This window comes from Chlorocebus sabaeus, chromosome 9 (genome assembly GCF_047675955.1).
Source record: "Chlorocebus sabaeus isolate Y175 chromosome 9, mChlSab1.0.hap1, whole genome shotgun sequence".
NCBI lineage: Eukaryota > Metazoa > Chordata > Mammalia > Primates > Cercopithecidae > Chlorocebus > Chlorocebus sabaeus.
Window position 1 is genome coordinate 100943260 of NC_132912.1, and position 14179 is coordinate 100957438.

General features: G+C 37.9%; 1 protein-coding gene across 3 annotated transcripts in view; it reads left to right on the forward strand.

Annotated features, from left to right (window-relative positions):
• The window catches only part of R3HCC1L (R3H domain and coiled-coil containing 1 like), a 104938-nt gene that overhangs the window by 44151 nt on the left and 46608 nt on the right, over positions 1-14179 (forward strand). Inside the window, exon 3 of one of the 3 annotated variants that reach the window (XM_007963781.3) lies at positions 6885-6981. The exons of the other annotated variants lie outside the window; for them this stretch is intronic. The gene's annotated coding sequence lies outside the window, so the exon portion shown is untranslated. The remainder of the gene's footprint in view (positions 1-6884; positions 6982-14179) is intronic. 3 annotated transcript variants of the gene reach the window in all.

Below are 14179 nucleotides of genomic sequence, written 5' to 3' on the forward strand. Positions count from 1 at the left end.
TTGTACCTCTGGTAGAATTCAACTGTGAATCCTTCTGGTCCTGGACTTTTTTTAGTTGGTAGGCTATTAATTATTGCCTCAATTTCAGAGCCTGTTATTGGTCTATTCAGGGATTCAGATTCTTCCTGGTTTAGTCTTGGGAGGGTGTGTGTGTCCAGGAATTTATCCATTTCTTCTAGATTTTCTGGTTTATTTGCGTTGAGGTATGTATAGTATTCTCTGATAGTAGTTTGTATTTCTGTGGGATCAGTGATGATATCCCCTTTATCATTTTTTATTGCATCTATTTGATTCTTCTCTTCTTCTTTATTGATCTTGCTAGCGGTCTATCAATTTTGTTGACCTTTTCAAAAAACCAGCTCCTGGATTCATTGATTTTTTGAAGGGTTTTTGTGTCTGTATCTCCTTCAGTTCTGCTCTTAGTTATTTCTTGCCTTCTGCTAGTTTTTGAATTTGTTTTCTCTTGCTTCTCTAGTTCTTTTCATTGTGATGTTAGGGTGTCGATTTTAGATCTTTCCTGCTTTCTCTTGTGGGCATGTAGTGCTGTAAATTTCCCTCTACATACTGCTTTAAATGTGTCCCAGAGATTCTGGTATGTTGTGTCTTTGTTCTCATTGGTTTCAAAGAACATCTTTATTTCTGCCTTCATTTCATTATTTACCCAGTAGTCATTCAGGAGCAGGTTGTTCAGTTTCCATGCAGTTGTGTGGTTTTGAGTGAGTTTCTTAATCCTGAGTTCTAATTTGATTGCACTGTGGTCTGAGAGACAATTTGTTGTGATTTCTGTTCTTTTAGATTTGCTGAGGAGTACTTTACTTCGAACTGTGTGGTCAGTTTTGGAACAAGTGTGACGTGGTATTGAGAAGAATGTATATTCTGTTGATTTGGGGTGGAGAGTTCTGTAGATGTCAGGTCTGCTTGGTGCAGAGCTGAGTTCAAGTCCTGGATATCCTTGTTAACCTTCTGTCTCGTTGATCTGTCTAATATTGACAGTGGGGTGTTAAAGTCTCTCATTATTGTGTGGGAGTCTAAGTCTTTTTGTAGGTCTCTAAGGACTTGCTTTATGAATCTGGGTGCTCCTGTATTGGGTGCATATATATTTAGGATAGTTAGCTCTTCTTGTTGAATTGGTTCCTTTACCATTATGTAATGGCCTTCTTTGTCTCTTTTGATCTTTGTTGGTTTAAAGTCTGTTTTATCAGAGACTAGGATTGCAACCCTTGCTTTTTTTTTTTTTTTTTTGCTTTCCATTTGCTTGGTAGATCTTCCTCCATCCCTTTATTTGGAGCCTGTATGTGTCTCTGCATGTGAGATGGGTCTCCTGAATATAGCACACTGATGGATCTTGACTCTTTATCCAATTTGCCAGTCTGTGTCTTTTAATTGGGGCATTTAGCCCGTTTACATTTAAGGTTAATATTGTTATGTGTGAATTTGATCCTGTCATTATGATGTTAGCTGGTTATTTTGCCCGTTAGTTGATGCAGTTTCTTCCTAGCATTGATGGTCTTTACAATTTGGCATGTTTTTGCTATGGCTAGTACCGGTTGTTCCTTTCCACGTTTGGTGCTTCCTTTAGGAGCTCTGGTGGTGACAAAATTTCTCAGCATTTACTTGTCTGTAAAGGATTTTATTTCTCCTTCACTTATGAAGCTTAGTTTGGCTGGATATGAAATTCGGGGTTGAAAATTCTTTTAAGAATGTTGAATATTGGCACCTACTGTCTTCTGGCTTGTAGAGTTTCTGCCAAGAGATCTGCTGTTAGTCTGACGGGCTTTCCTTTGTGGGTAACCCGACCTTACTCTCTGACTGCCCTTAACATTTTTTCCTTCATTTCAACCTTGGTGAATCTGACAATTATGTGTTTTAGGGTTGCTCTTCTTGAGGAGTAATCTTTGTGGCATTCTCTGTATTTCCTGAATTTGAATGCTGGCCTACCTTGCTAGGCTGCGGAAGCTCTCTTGGATAATATCCTGAAGAGTGTTTTCCAACTTGGTTCCATTCTCCCCGTCACTTTCAGATACACCAATCACATGTAGATTTGGTCTTTTCACGTAGTCCCATATTTCTTGGAGCCTTTCTTCATTTCTTTTTACTCTTTTTTCTCTAAACTTCTCACTTCATTAATTCGATCTTCAATCACAGATACCCTTTCTTTCACTTGATCTAATTGGCTACTGAAGCTTGTGCATGCGTCACGTAGTTATCGTGCCATGGTTTTCAGCTCCATCAGGTCATTTAACGTCTTCTCTATGCTGTTTATTCTCCTTAGCCATTTTTCTAATCTTTTTTCAAGATTTTTAGCTTCCTTGCGATGGGTTTGAACATCCTCCTTTAGCTTGAAGAAGTTTGTTATTACCACTCTTCTGAAGCCTACTTCTGTCAGCTTGTCAAAGTCGTTATCCGTCCAGCTTTGTTCCATTGCTGGCGAGGAGCTGCGATCCTTTGAAGAAGAGGCGCTCTGGTTTTTAGAATTTTCAGCTTTTCTGCTCAGGTTTCTCCCCATCTTTGTGGTTTTATCTACCTTTGCTCTTTGATGATAGTGACCTACAGATCGGGTGTTGGTGTGGATGTCCTTTTTGTTGATGTTGATGCTATTCCTTTCAATTTGTTAATTTTCCTTCTAACAGTCAGGGCCCTTAGCTGCAGGTCTGTTGGAGTTTGCTGGAGGTCCACTCCAGACCCTGTTTGCCTGGGTATCACCAGCGGAGGCTGTAGAACAGCAAATATTGCAGAACAGCAAATATTCCTGCCTGATCCTTCCTCTGGAAGCTTCGTCTCAGAGGGACACCCTCTGAGTATGAGTATGAATATGAGGTGTCAGTTGGCCCCTACTGGGAGGTGTCTCCCAGTTAGGCCACATGGGGGTCAGGGACCCAATTGAGAAGGCAGTCTGTCCATTCTCACAGTTCAGACACTGTGCTGGGAGAACTTCTGCTGTCTTCAGAGCTGTCAGACAGGGACGGTAAGTCTGCAGAATTTCTGCTGCCTTTTGTTCATCTATGCCCTGCCCCCAGAAGTGGAGTCCACAGAGGCCGGCAAGCCTCCTTGAGCTGCGGTGGGCTCCATCCAGTTTGAGCTTCCTGGCCACTTTGTTTACCATTACTCTGCAATGGTGGATGCCCCTCCCCGAGCCAGGCTGCTGCCTGGCAGTTCAATCTCGGACTGCTGGCTAGCAGTGAGCAAGGCTCTGTGGGTGTGGGACTTGCTGAGCCAGGCGTGGGATATAATCTCCTGGTGTGCCATTTGCTAAGACCATTGGAAAAGCGCAGTATTTGGGTGGCAGTGTCCCAATTTTCCTGGTACAGTCTGTCACAGCTTCCCTTGGCTAGTAAAGGGAAATCCCTGGACCCCTTGCACTTCCTGGGTGAGGCGACGCCCTGCCCTGCTTCGGCTTGCCCTCCCTGGGCTGCACCCAGTGTCCAACCAGTCCCAATGAGATGAACCAGGTACCTCAGTTGGAAATGCAGAAATCACCCATCTTCTGCCTCAGTCACACTGGGAGCTGCAGACTGGAGCTGTTCCTATTTGGCCATCTTGGAATGGACCGCAAGCCTGAACATTTTTTATTTCTTCTTCAGTTTGAAAGATATTTTCATGGATATAGATTTCTGCATTGAGAGTTTTTTTTCTTTCAGCACTTCAGAGGCATCTGGCTTTCATAGTTTCTGAAAGTTCTTATCCTGTTCCATTGTATTATGTCTTTTTTTTTTTTTTTTTTTTAAACTCTGGCAGCCTTCAAGGTTTTCTCTTTATCTTTGATTTTTTCCCCATCAGTTTGAATATGATGTGTCTAATTGTGAATTTTTGTTGTTGTTATTGTTTGTTTATTTGATGCTGTCTCATGTTCTCTGAGCTTTTTGGATTCTTTTGTATTAATTTTGAAAAACTTTGGTTATCTCTTCATATTTTGTTTCTGTCTTACTGTCTTTCTAGAATTCCAGTTACACATATGTTAGAGTATTTGATATCGTCCCATAGCACTTGGATGTTCTCTTCTCTGTTTTTCATTCTCTTGTTATATTTTTTTGGGGTAGTTTCTGTTGGTCTTTACTGATTCTATGACTGTCTTGGTCTTCTGATAAGGTTGTTGAAAGCTTTCATCTCTTTTACTATATTTTTATTTCTAGCATTTCCATTTGATTTCTTCTTACTGTTTCCTTCCCTGTGCTTAAATTACACATCTGTGTATGCATGTTATCTACATATTTTGTTAGAGAATTTAACCTATAAATTCCGTGTTTGATAGTTCTAACATGATGGTTGTGTCCAAATCTGGTTCTATTGATTGTTTTGTCTCTTGCCAGTGTGGTTTTGTGTTTTGTTTTTTTTTCTTTGCTTCTTTTTCTGTTTTTTTTTTTTTTTGGTTGAAATCTGGACATTTTGTGTAGAGCGCCAGTTAAATAGTATTTATGCCTGGAAATGGACATACTTTGTCTTTTCCTGAGACGTGTGTGTGTGTGTTTGTGTGTATGTATGTGTGTGTATAGTGGGAAGGAGTGTTGGGGGGTTGTTATTGCTAGGTTACCTTTAATTTACCACAGGCTTCAAGTTTCTCTAGCATTACTTCGTGTTTAGGGTAGGATTTAGTTTGCCAGAGAGTTTTTCTTAATGTCTACTCTACCCTCAGCTTTAGGTCTTCCCTTTGAACTTGCATCTCAGAGAAGGTATTTCTCCATGCTTTAGCTCTTTGCTCACGAAAAGTCATGCGCTACATAACAATGTTTTGGCCAACAGCAGACTGCATATATGATGATGGTCCCCTAAGATTATAATACCATATTTTAACTGTACCTTTCTATATTTAGATAAACAAAATACTTACCATTGTGTTACAGTTGCCTACAGTATTCAGTACAGTAACATGCTGTAGAGTTTAGTAGCCTAAGACCAATACTATACTATACTGTATAGTCTAGGTGTGTACCAGGCTATACTGTCTTTGTCTGTGTAAGTATACTCTGTGATGTTCGCACAGTAAAATCACCTAATGATGCATTTCTCAGTCCATATCCCTGTCATTACGTGATACCTGACTGTAGTACCTTGCTGTTACATGTTGTTTGAGACTTACTAGCTTGCTTTTGATGGGAGATGGGGAGGACATTTTGTGTTGGATTTTTCTAGTCTCAGTTTTAGCTAGATGTTTCCATTTTCTCTGGGTCTCAGGTATGGGGCTTTTTCAAAGATCCTGCCCCTTCTTTAAGTGGGCTAGAGGGTTTTTTTGTTTCGTTTGCTTCCCCTAGCTGCAGGTCCACATTTGGCTTGCAGTAATTAAAAATTTTTTAACCAAGTTCTTGTTGGCTTGTATGGTGTCCGGTGTTTACTATAGGTAAAGTAGTGCTCATGTCCCATCTCTCCCTTCGAAATCCTGTCTTTCTTTAGATTTTAGATTACTTAGATTTAAAGTTACCTTTTGTGCTGGGTTCAAGAAAATTTGTGATTTTGCACAGCATCCATCTTTTACTTTGTTTTAAGGGTGAAAATGCCATACTTTCTACCTTTCTACATCCTAAGCAGAATCTAGAAGTTCCATTTATTTCTTGAGGATGTCTATTGATATGAGATATTTGATGGTTAAAATATCTTTTAAATCTGTTCCTTTCAATTTTTTCCTCCAAATTTTTATGTTTGTTTGTTCATTTATTCAATATAAAAACGTCAAGTCTGTGCTATGTGTCTAGGCATTGTGCTCAGTGTTGGGGGATATAGGGATGGGCAAGTACCCATAATAATCCCTTTTCTAATGAGCATGTAGTTTAATGAGGAAGACCGGATAATTAAAGAAGTAATTATACTAAAGTAATGGTAAGAGCTGTAATAGAAGAAGTATGTGGAAGGAGGCACCCAGTCTTACCTAGAATGATTAGGTAAGGCTTCTCAGAGAAAGAACTGTGATGTAGACATAAAGGTTATGTAGGAATGAGGTTAAAGATGGCTGGGAGGCTGTGGGGAAGCAGAGTACGTGGGGAAGGAAGAGATTATCCAGTAGCTAAGATGCAAAACAAATCCACAGAACCAACATGAAGAGTTTGAGAATCTGGAAGAAGAGCTATGTGGCTATAAAGCATATGAAGACAGAAGTGACAGAAGGTAAGACTGGAGAAATTGATTGGAGCCAGGTTAGAAAGGAGAGTCTTCTAAGCCATGTTAAGTTGATTTTATCATGAAAACGATGGCAAGTCATTGAAAGACTTTGGGGAGGGTGACATCTGATAGCTAATAGTTTTGAAAAAGTCATTTTGGATGGAAGGTGAGGAGTGAATGGAAAGAAGCAAAGCAGTTACCAAGACTAGTTAGTTAGGTTGCCTTAGTAATCCAGGCATTTGCCTGTGTTGTTTTAACTTGGAGTAGTGGCATTAGAGATAGGGACAACTAGGCAAATTAAAGAGATACTCAGATGTGAAGATCAGTGGAACTTTTCCATTGATTGAATACAGAGAGTGAGGAAGAGGAAAGACTTGGGATGTATCCAGTAAAAATCTTGGTATGTTTCTGAAGAACCTCCAAGTTTCCTTCCTTCTTTCAGAGGGAGAGTAGAAGAAATGACCCCTTTTTACTTTAATAATTCTCTTTTATGTATGGCCCAAAATTCATTGAGGCCATGAAGGTAAGTCAGAAAAAGGGAAAAGGAAAAAAATATGTAAATAATATGTAAGTCATGGTAAATGAACTTCTCTTGCCTGATTGTCTTTGAGTGTTGAGAAAAACAGGACAGTTTGGTTCCTTCAGTTTTGATGTTTAGCCTATGGGTATATAAACAAAATCTGCAAACCTTGCTCTTTTGGAACAAAAATAGCATACAATTGATCGTCTCAAATAGCTGTTCCGTGTAGAGAGACATTTAACTATATTTAATCATGTAATTTCCTTGTTTTTTCCAGATGGTTTTACTCAGCATTTGGTGTGGTGGATCTTACATAAACCTTTAAAACTTACATTAGAGTGTTCAAGTCTTCTGAGACTCCAGAGTCACCTAAGGTAGTGATAATTACCACTAATAGCTGTGACGAGTTTTATACAGAGTATTGCTGTGGGTGCCAATAGTGTTTTTCATGGCAGTGGAGGGGCACAGTATGGTTTTCAGAAAAAGGATGTTAGTAATAAACAGCTCTCATATGATTCAAGATTTCAGTGGTTAAGGTGGGAAAGTAGGTGTGGCGCTTATGGAGGCGATCAGTTTTCCTTCTCAGAATGATGGATGTAGTTAAAAGCAAGTATGGTGTATTATTACAATGTTAGAGTTAGGCAGTTAATGATTTAGAAAATTTTTTGCTTTGTTGAGGGTATACTGTGGGATAGAGTTGTGAGTTGCTAAATAACTCAGGTATTAGTTAAAGCTGGGTGTGTATTCTGATTTCTATACTTACTAGCTAGGTGTACAACCTTGAGTCTTCATTTATTTGTCTGTAAAATGGTAATCATAATTATATACACCTTGAAGAGTTGTTACAAAGGTTAAATGAGATGATGTATGCAAGCACTTAACCCAGTGCTTCGTTCATTGACTTATTTGGTAGGGTACAAGTTTAAATTATATTGCCGTGTACAGTTTGTTAAATCCAACATGCTACAGATTGAGTAGCCCTTATCTGAAATGCTTGGTACCAGAAGTGTTTTTGATTTTGATTTTTTTGGTTTTTTTTTGAATATTTGCATTATATTTAACAGTTGAACATCCCTAACCTGAAAATCTGAAATCTGGGATGCTCCAGTGTGCATTTCCTTTGAGTGTCGTATCGGTGCTCGGAAAGTTTTGGACTTTGGAGCATTTTGGATTGCAGATTTTCTCATTAGGGCATATCAACCCGTATAAGGTGTTTATAATCTAAGAAACAGCCCTTAGGTCTCTTAAACATTTCTCATAATTGGATTATGTTTACATATTTCCCATCTGTAAAAAGGGCTAGTAATATAAAAATACAGAGTATCATTTGATGGTGGCAGGAAATTATGGTTTACAAGAATGAAGTAAGTATTGGATGGGGGGCTTAAATATGGCTCTGGTTTAATCTTGCTGTTATCGTTAGTTTGCACATAAGGTCTCTTTCTATAAATAGATATGTATCATATATACAAATTGAGAAAGGTTTGCTTCAGTAGGAAAATAGCTAGTGAGTTGAGTCAAAGAGATAAGATATAACAAACCTTTTTTTTTTTTTTTTTTTTTTTTTAAAGAGATAAGGTCTTGTTCTGTTGCCCAGGATGGAGTGCATTAGCGTGGTCTTAGTTCACTGAAACTGGGCTTAGGTGATCCTCCTACCTCAACCTCCTAAGTAGCTAGGACTACAGAGGTGCACCACCATGCCCAGCTAGTTAAAAAAAATTTTTTTTGTACAGATAGAGTCTCGCTATGTTGCCCAGGCTGGTCTCAAACTCCTGAACTTAAGTGATCCTCCCACCTTGGCCTCCCAGAAGTTCTGGGGTTACAGGTAGGATCCACTGTACCTGGCCAAAGGAATTCTTAATGTTGTTCAAGAATGCACATACCTTTTATGCACACACACACACACACACACAGAGAATCTCAAATTAAGGAGAAACATCTGAATTGATACTGCTTTGTGCCAGGCACATTTGCTTTTGCGCTCATTTATTTACCAAACATCTTATTGAATGCCATATGTGCCAGGAATGGTGCTGGGTATTGAGAAACTAAAAATGGTAAGGTATTTCTTGCTTTCAAGGAGCTGTAGGTATGATTGTTAGTCAGACAAGCTTACAGTTTTGTATGGCAGCAGAGAGCGCAGAATACCAAGCCCACATTTACTCAAGGAATATTTATTGAAAGCTAAAATATACAAGTATTCGGTAGGCATTCAGAGATCATTTGGAACTACATCTCAAAAGGAACAGCCCTAAGTCATCCTTGGTAAGTAAGTCTTCAAATGGCAATGGAGAGTCCTGTGTCTGGATCCACTATAGGATAGGCTCAGCGTAATGCTAAATAAGGCTAGACCCTGGAAAACTTCCTTATCAGCTTTGTTGACCCATTGGTGTTCCTTTGGCTTTTCATTTCTCTGCCTCAGTTATGTCTTTCAGAGTAGCTTTTGGAGAGGTGAAAGGAGGCAATTAGGGCTTCTCATCTCCTAGACATCAAGTAATTGATATAGTTATTTCTGTATTTTTTTCCCATAAGATTGTTAAAGATATTTAAGTGGGGAGTACTAACCACACTGATATATTCGTATTGCCACAGGCATTTATGAGCACAAACATTGGACTCAGAGTATCTGGGTTAGGATCTAGATAATCCTCTGCCATATTCTAGTCCCTTGGCCTTGGGGGACACGATTTAACACCCTCGTTGCCTCAGTTTTCTCATTTGTCGAATTGAACTAGTAATAACTCCACTTCATAGGGTTGTTGGGAGAATCAAATGAAATGTTACTATTTTGAACATAAAATAGTCAAGTGAGTTATTTGTCAGGTGAGCAAGTAAGATCTGGTAAGTGTCCAAAATAAATATAAAGGTTGTGTTTTTAAGTTCATATACTTTGCTCAATTAGGAAACACCTCAGATCCTTATTTAGAAGCCTTTTATTGTTACTTTGTATGTAATTTGGACACTCTGGAATTTGTAGTGCCCTTTAGGTTGAGAGAAATAGAAATGCCTAGAGTAGCAAAAAGTGACAGATGGCGAAGAGAAAGAAACAATAAAAATCAGGTACTCTACTGAAAAAAAAAATAGTGATCTGGAGGTTGTAGTACAGCTGTGCATTGCATGTGGGGTGAGGACAGCCTTTCACAATGAAGAAGGCCTTGAGTCATCACCTTATACATGGCACAGTTTGGCGGTTTGAACAGAACTGTTTGACTTCTCATTCTGCTTTCTACTAGTGATTGTATTTCTTGAATGCCTTTTAGTAAGGTCTATCTACGTAAGGTCTCTCAATAATGAGTGTCTACCTGGGTTAAAAACTTATTTCTCTTTAGTCCAAATATGTTAAAGAGAAGACCTATAAAGTAATTTATTTCACTATAGACTTTAATTTTAGAAATTACTGTCTTACTATGTCAACTTAAGTTGTAATATATATTTTGTGTAACCTGGTTTGAATAGAGGTAAAAATGAATCCCCAAGCAGATATAGGAATTATTTTGTGTTTTCAAGTGTGAAATATATCATTGTATTATAATAACTAGTGCAACTGCATTTACGGAAGGATGCATTAAGAAAACTACAGCAGAATCAGTTGTGGTTCATTAGCAGATTTTATAGTTTTTAAAATATGAAGCCATTTCTCTGCTGTCCCAGTATAATTTTTTGTTATTATATTGCACACAAGTGCCTCTGTGCTGTGTTTGTATTGAATCTCTTTTAAAGTGAAGCTCCCATGCCAAGAGAAGGACATTTCTTGGTTTCTTGATTGCAAATGCAGTTGACTCTCAGTATCCCTGGAGAATGGGTTCTGAGACTTTCCTTGGAAACCACAGTTTGAGGATGTTCAAGTCTCTGATATAAAATGGCAGTATTTGTATATGACCTATGTTCATCCTCCTTTTTACTTTATATCATCTCTAGATTACTTATAATACCTAATACAATATAAATGCTAGGTAAATATTTGTTAGACTCTATTGTTTAGGGAATAATAACAAGGAAAATCTATACATGTTCAGTACATGTACAGATTTTTTTAACTGAATATTTTTAACATGTAATTAAAATATTTTTACATGAATTTTTTAACACATAAATTTTTTTTAACTGAATGTTTTCCATCTGTGGGTTGGTTGAATCCGTAGATATGCATCCCACGGATATGGAGGGCCAGTTGTACTGTACTTGTGATTGACACTGGAAGTGGGAAGACCTTGAAAGTGTGGAAAGGATTGGGTATATTTTTAATGTTATTATTTTATTATTCTGATTTTATACTGCCAAAGAATCTTCCAATTTTTTACTCATGTTTTCTCTTTTACCTTGCTCTACAACCAGAATTACAAATTACTTGAAACAGAAAATGTTTTCTATGCCTGTCGTATGCATTTCTGACATTGAATATACTGTTTAGAATAGTATTTTAAAGCTTTTGTTCAGGTGAAATCAACTTAGTGAATAAATTGATTTTAAATTATAAGAATTTTAAAAGTCTTAAATTGTAAAAAGTGAAGAAGAATTCTAGATTAATAGTAAGAGTAGTGCCTACATTAAGGGTAAGTATTTTATGGACTTTTTTATTATTATACTTTAAGTTCTATGGTACATGTACACAACCTGCAGGTTTGATACATAGGTATATGCATGTGCCATGTTGGTGTGCTGCACCCATCAACTCATCATTTACATTAGGTATTTCTCCTAGTGCTATCCCTCCCCAAGCCCCCGACCCCCTGACAGGCCCTGGTGTGTGATGTTCCCCGCTGTGCGTCCAAGTGATGTCATTGTTCAGTTCCTACCTGTGAGTGAGAACATGCTGTGTTTGGTTTTCTGTCCTCGTGATAGTTTGCTGAGAATGATGGTTTCCAGCTTCATCCTTTTCCCTGCAAAGGACATGAACTCATCCTTTTTTTCAGCTGCATAGTATTCCATGGTGTATATGTGCCACATCATCTTAATCCAGTCTGTCATTGATGGACATTTGGGTTGGTTCCAAGTTTTTGCTATTGTGAATAGTGCCGCAATAAACATATGTGTGCATGTGTCTTTATAGTAGCATGATTTATAGTCCTTTGGGTATATACCCAGTAATGGGATTGCTGGGGCAAATGGTAATTCTAGTTCTAGATCCTTGAGGAATCACCACACTGTCTTCCACAATGGTTAAACCAATTTACACTCCCACCAACAGTGTAAAAGTGTTCCTATTTCTCCACATCCTCCCCAGCATCTGTTGTTTCCTGACTTTTTAATGATTGCCATTCTAACTGGTGTGAGATGGTATCTCATTGTGGTTTTGATTTGCATTTCTGTGATGACCAGTGACGATGAGCATTTTTTCATGTGTCTGTTGGCTGCATAGATGTCTTCTTTTGAGAAGTGTCTGTTCATATCATTTGCCCACTTTTTGATGGGGTTGTTTTTTTCTTGTAAATTTGTTTGAGTTCTTCGTAGATTCTGGATATTAGCCCTTTGTCAGATGAGTAGATTGCAAAAATTTTCTCCCATTCTATAGGTTGCCTGTTCACTGTGATGGTAGTTTCTTTTGCCGTGCAGAAGCTCTTTAGTTTAATCAGATCCCATTTGTCTATTTTGGCTTTTGTTGCCATTGCTGGTGTTTTAGTCAGGAAGTCCTTGCCCATGCATATGTCCTGAATGGTATTGCCTAGGTTTTCTCCTAGAGTTTTTATGGTTTTAGGTCTAACATTAAGTCTTTAATCCATCTTGCATCAATTTTTGTATAAGGCGTAAGGTAAGGACGGAGTCTCACTGTATTGCCCAGGCTCGAGTGCAGTGGCACGATCTCGGCTCACTGCAGCCTCTGCCTTGCGGGTTCAAGCAATTCTCCTGCTTCAGCCTTCCAAGTAGCTGGGATTACAGGTGCCCGCCACTATGCCCGGCTAATTTTTGTACTTTCAGTAGAAATGGGGTTTCACCATGTTGGCCAGGCTGGCCTTGAACTCCTGACCTCAGGTGATCCATCCATATTGGCCTCCCAAACTGCTGGGATTACAGGTATGAGCCACTGTGCCCAGCCTGGACTTTTTTTTTTAAGTCACGTATATGTATGAGTCTGTTTACTGTGTTATTATATGAAATGCTTTTCTTACTATGGAATGCAGGAAAAAAATTGGAAAAACTGGCTTAGGAACCTGTGCTTTTAGGTAAGTCTTACAAAGCTTAAGAAAAGAAGGTCTTGGAAATAATATAGAGCAGAAATAAAAAAAATAGAAAATAGGAAAATAATAGAAAAAAATTAAAGAAACTAATAGTTTGGCATTTTGAAAAGACCATAAGATCAGTAAAATTGACAAACCCTTAGCTAGGCTAAGGAAAAAGAGAGTAGCCTCAACTAAAAGTCAGAAATGAAAAAGGAGACATTGCAGCTGATGCCACAGAAATACAAAGGATCATAAGTGACTATTATGAACAATTATATGCCAACATATTGGCTAACCTGAAAGAAACTGATAGATTTCTAGAAACTTACCAAGACTGAATAATGAAGAAATAGAAAATCTGAGCAGACCCATAAGCAGTAAGGAAATTCCATTAGTAATAAAAAATCTCCTAGCAAAGAAAAGCCCAGGACCACATAGCTTCATTGGGGAATTCTACCAGACATTTAAAGGAGAATTGACACCAATTCTTCTTAAATTCTTCCAAAAAAATGGAAGAGGAAGGAACACTTCCAGACTCATTTAATGAGGTCAGCATTACCCTGATACCAAAGCCAGAGATACTATAAGAAAACTACAGGCCAATATCTCTAATGAATATTGTAAAAATCTCCAGCAAAATACTAGCAAGATGAATTCAGTAACACATTAAAAGGATCTAACACTATGACCAAGTGGAATTTATCTCTGGGATGCAAGGATGGCTCAACATATGAAACTCAATAAATATAGATTATATACCATATTAACAATTGAGGACAAAAATCACATCATTTCAATTGATTCAGTAAAAGCATTGACAAAACATAACTTTTTATGATAAAAACACTCAACGGTCTAGGAATAGAAGGAAATTATCTCAACATAGTAAAGGTAATATGTGAAAAGCTCACAGCTAACATAATCATTAGTGAAAAATGAAGTTTTTCCTCTAAGATCAGGAACAAGGCAAGAATGCCCACTCATCACTTTCTTCAACATTGTAATAGAAGTCCTAGCTAGAGCAGTTAGACGAGAAAAATAAATAAAAAGCATCCAAATTGGAAAGGAGGAAGTAAGGTTATCCCTAATCACAGATGACTTGGTTTTACATGTATAAAACCTTAAAGATTCTAAAAACAAACAAACAAACAAACAAACTTTAAGAACTAATAAACAAATTCAGCCAAGTTGCAGGATACAAAGTCAACTCTCCAAAATCAGTTGTGTTTCTGTGCACTAACAGTTAAGGAAATAATCTCATTTACAGTAGCATCACAAAGAATAAAATGCATAAGAGTAAACTTAATCAGGGGGGAAAGACATACATTGAAAACTATAAAACATTGCTGAAATAAAGATACAAAAAAATGGAAAAACATACCTTTGATATTATTATGCTGAAACTAAAGCCAGA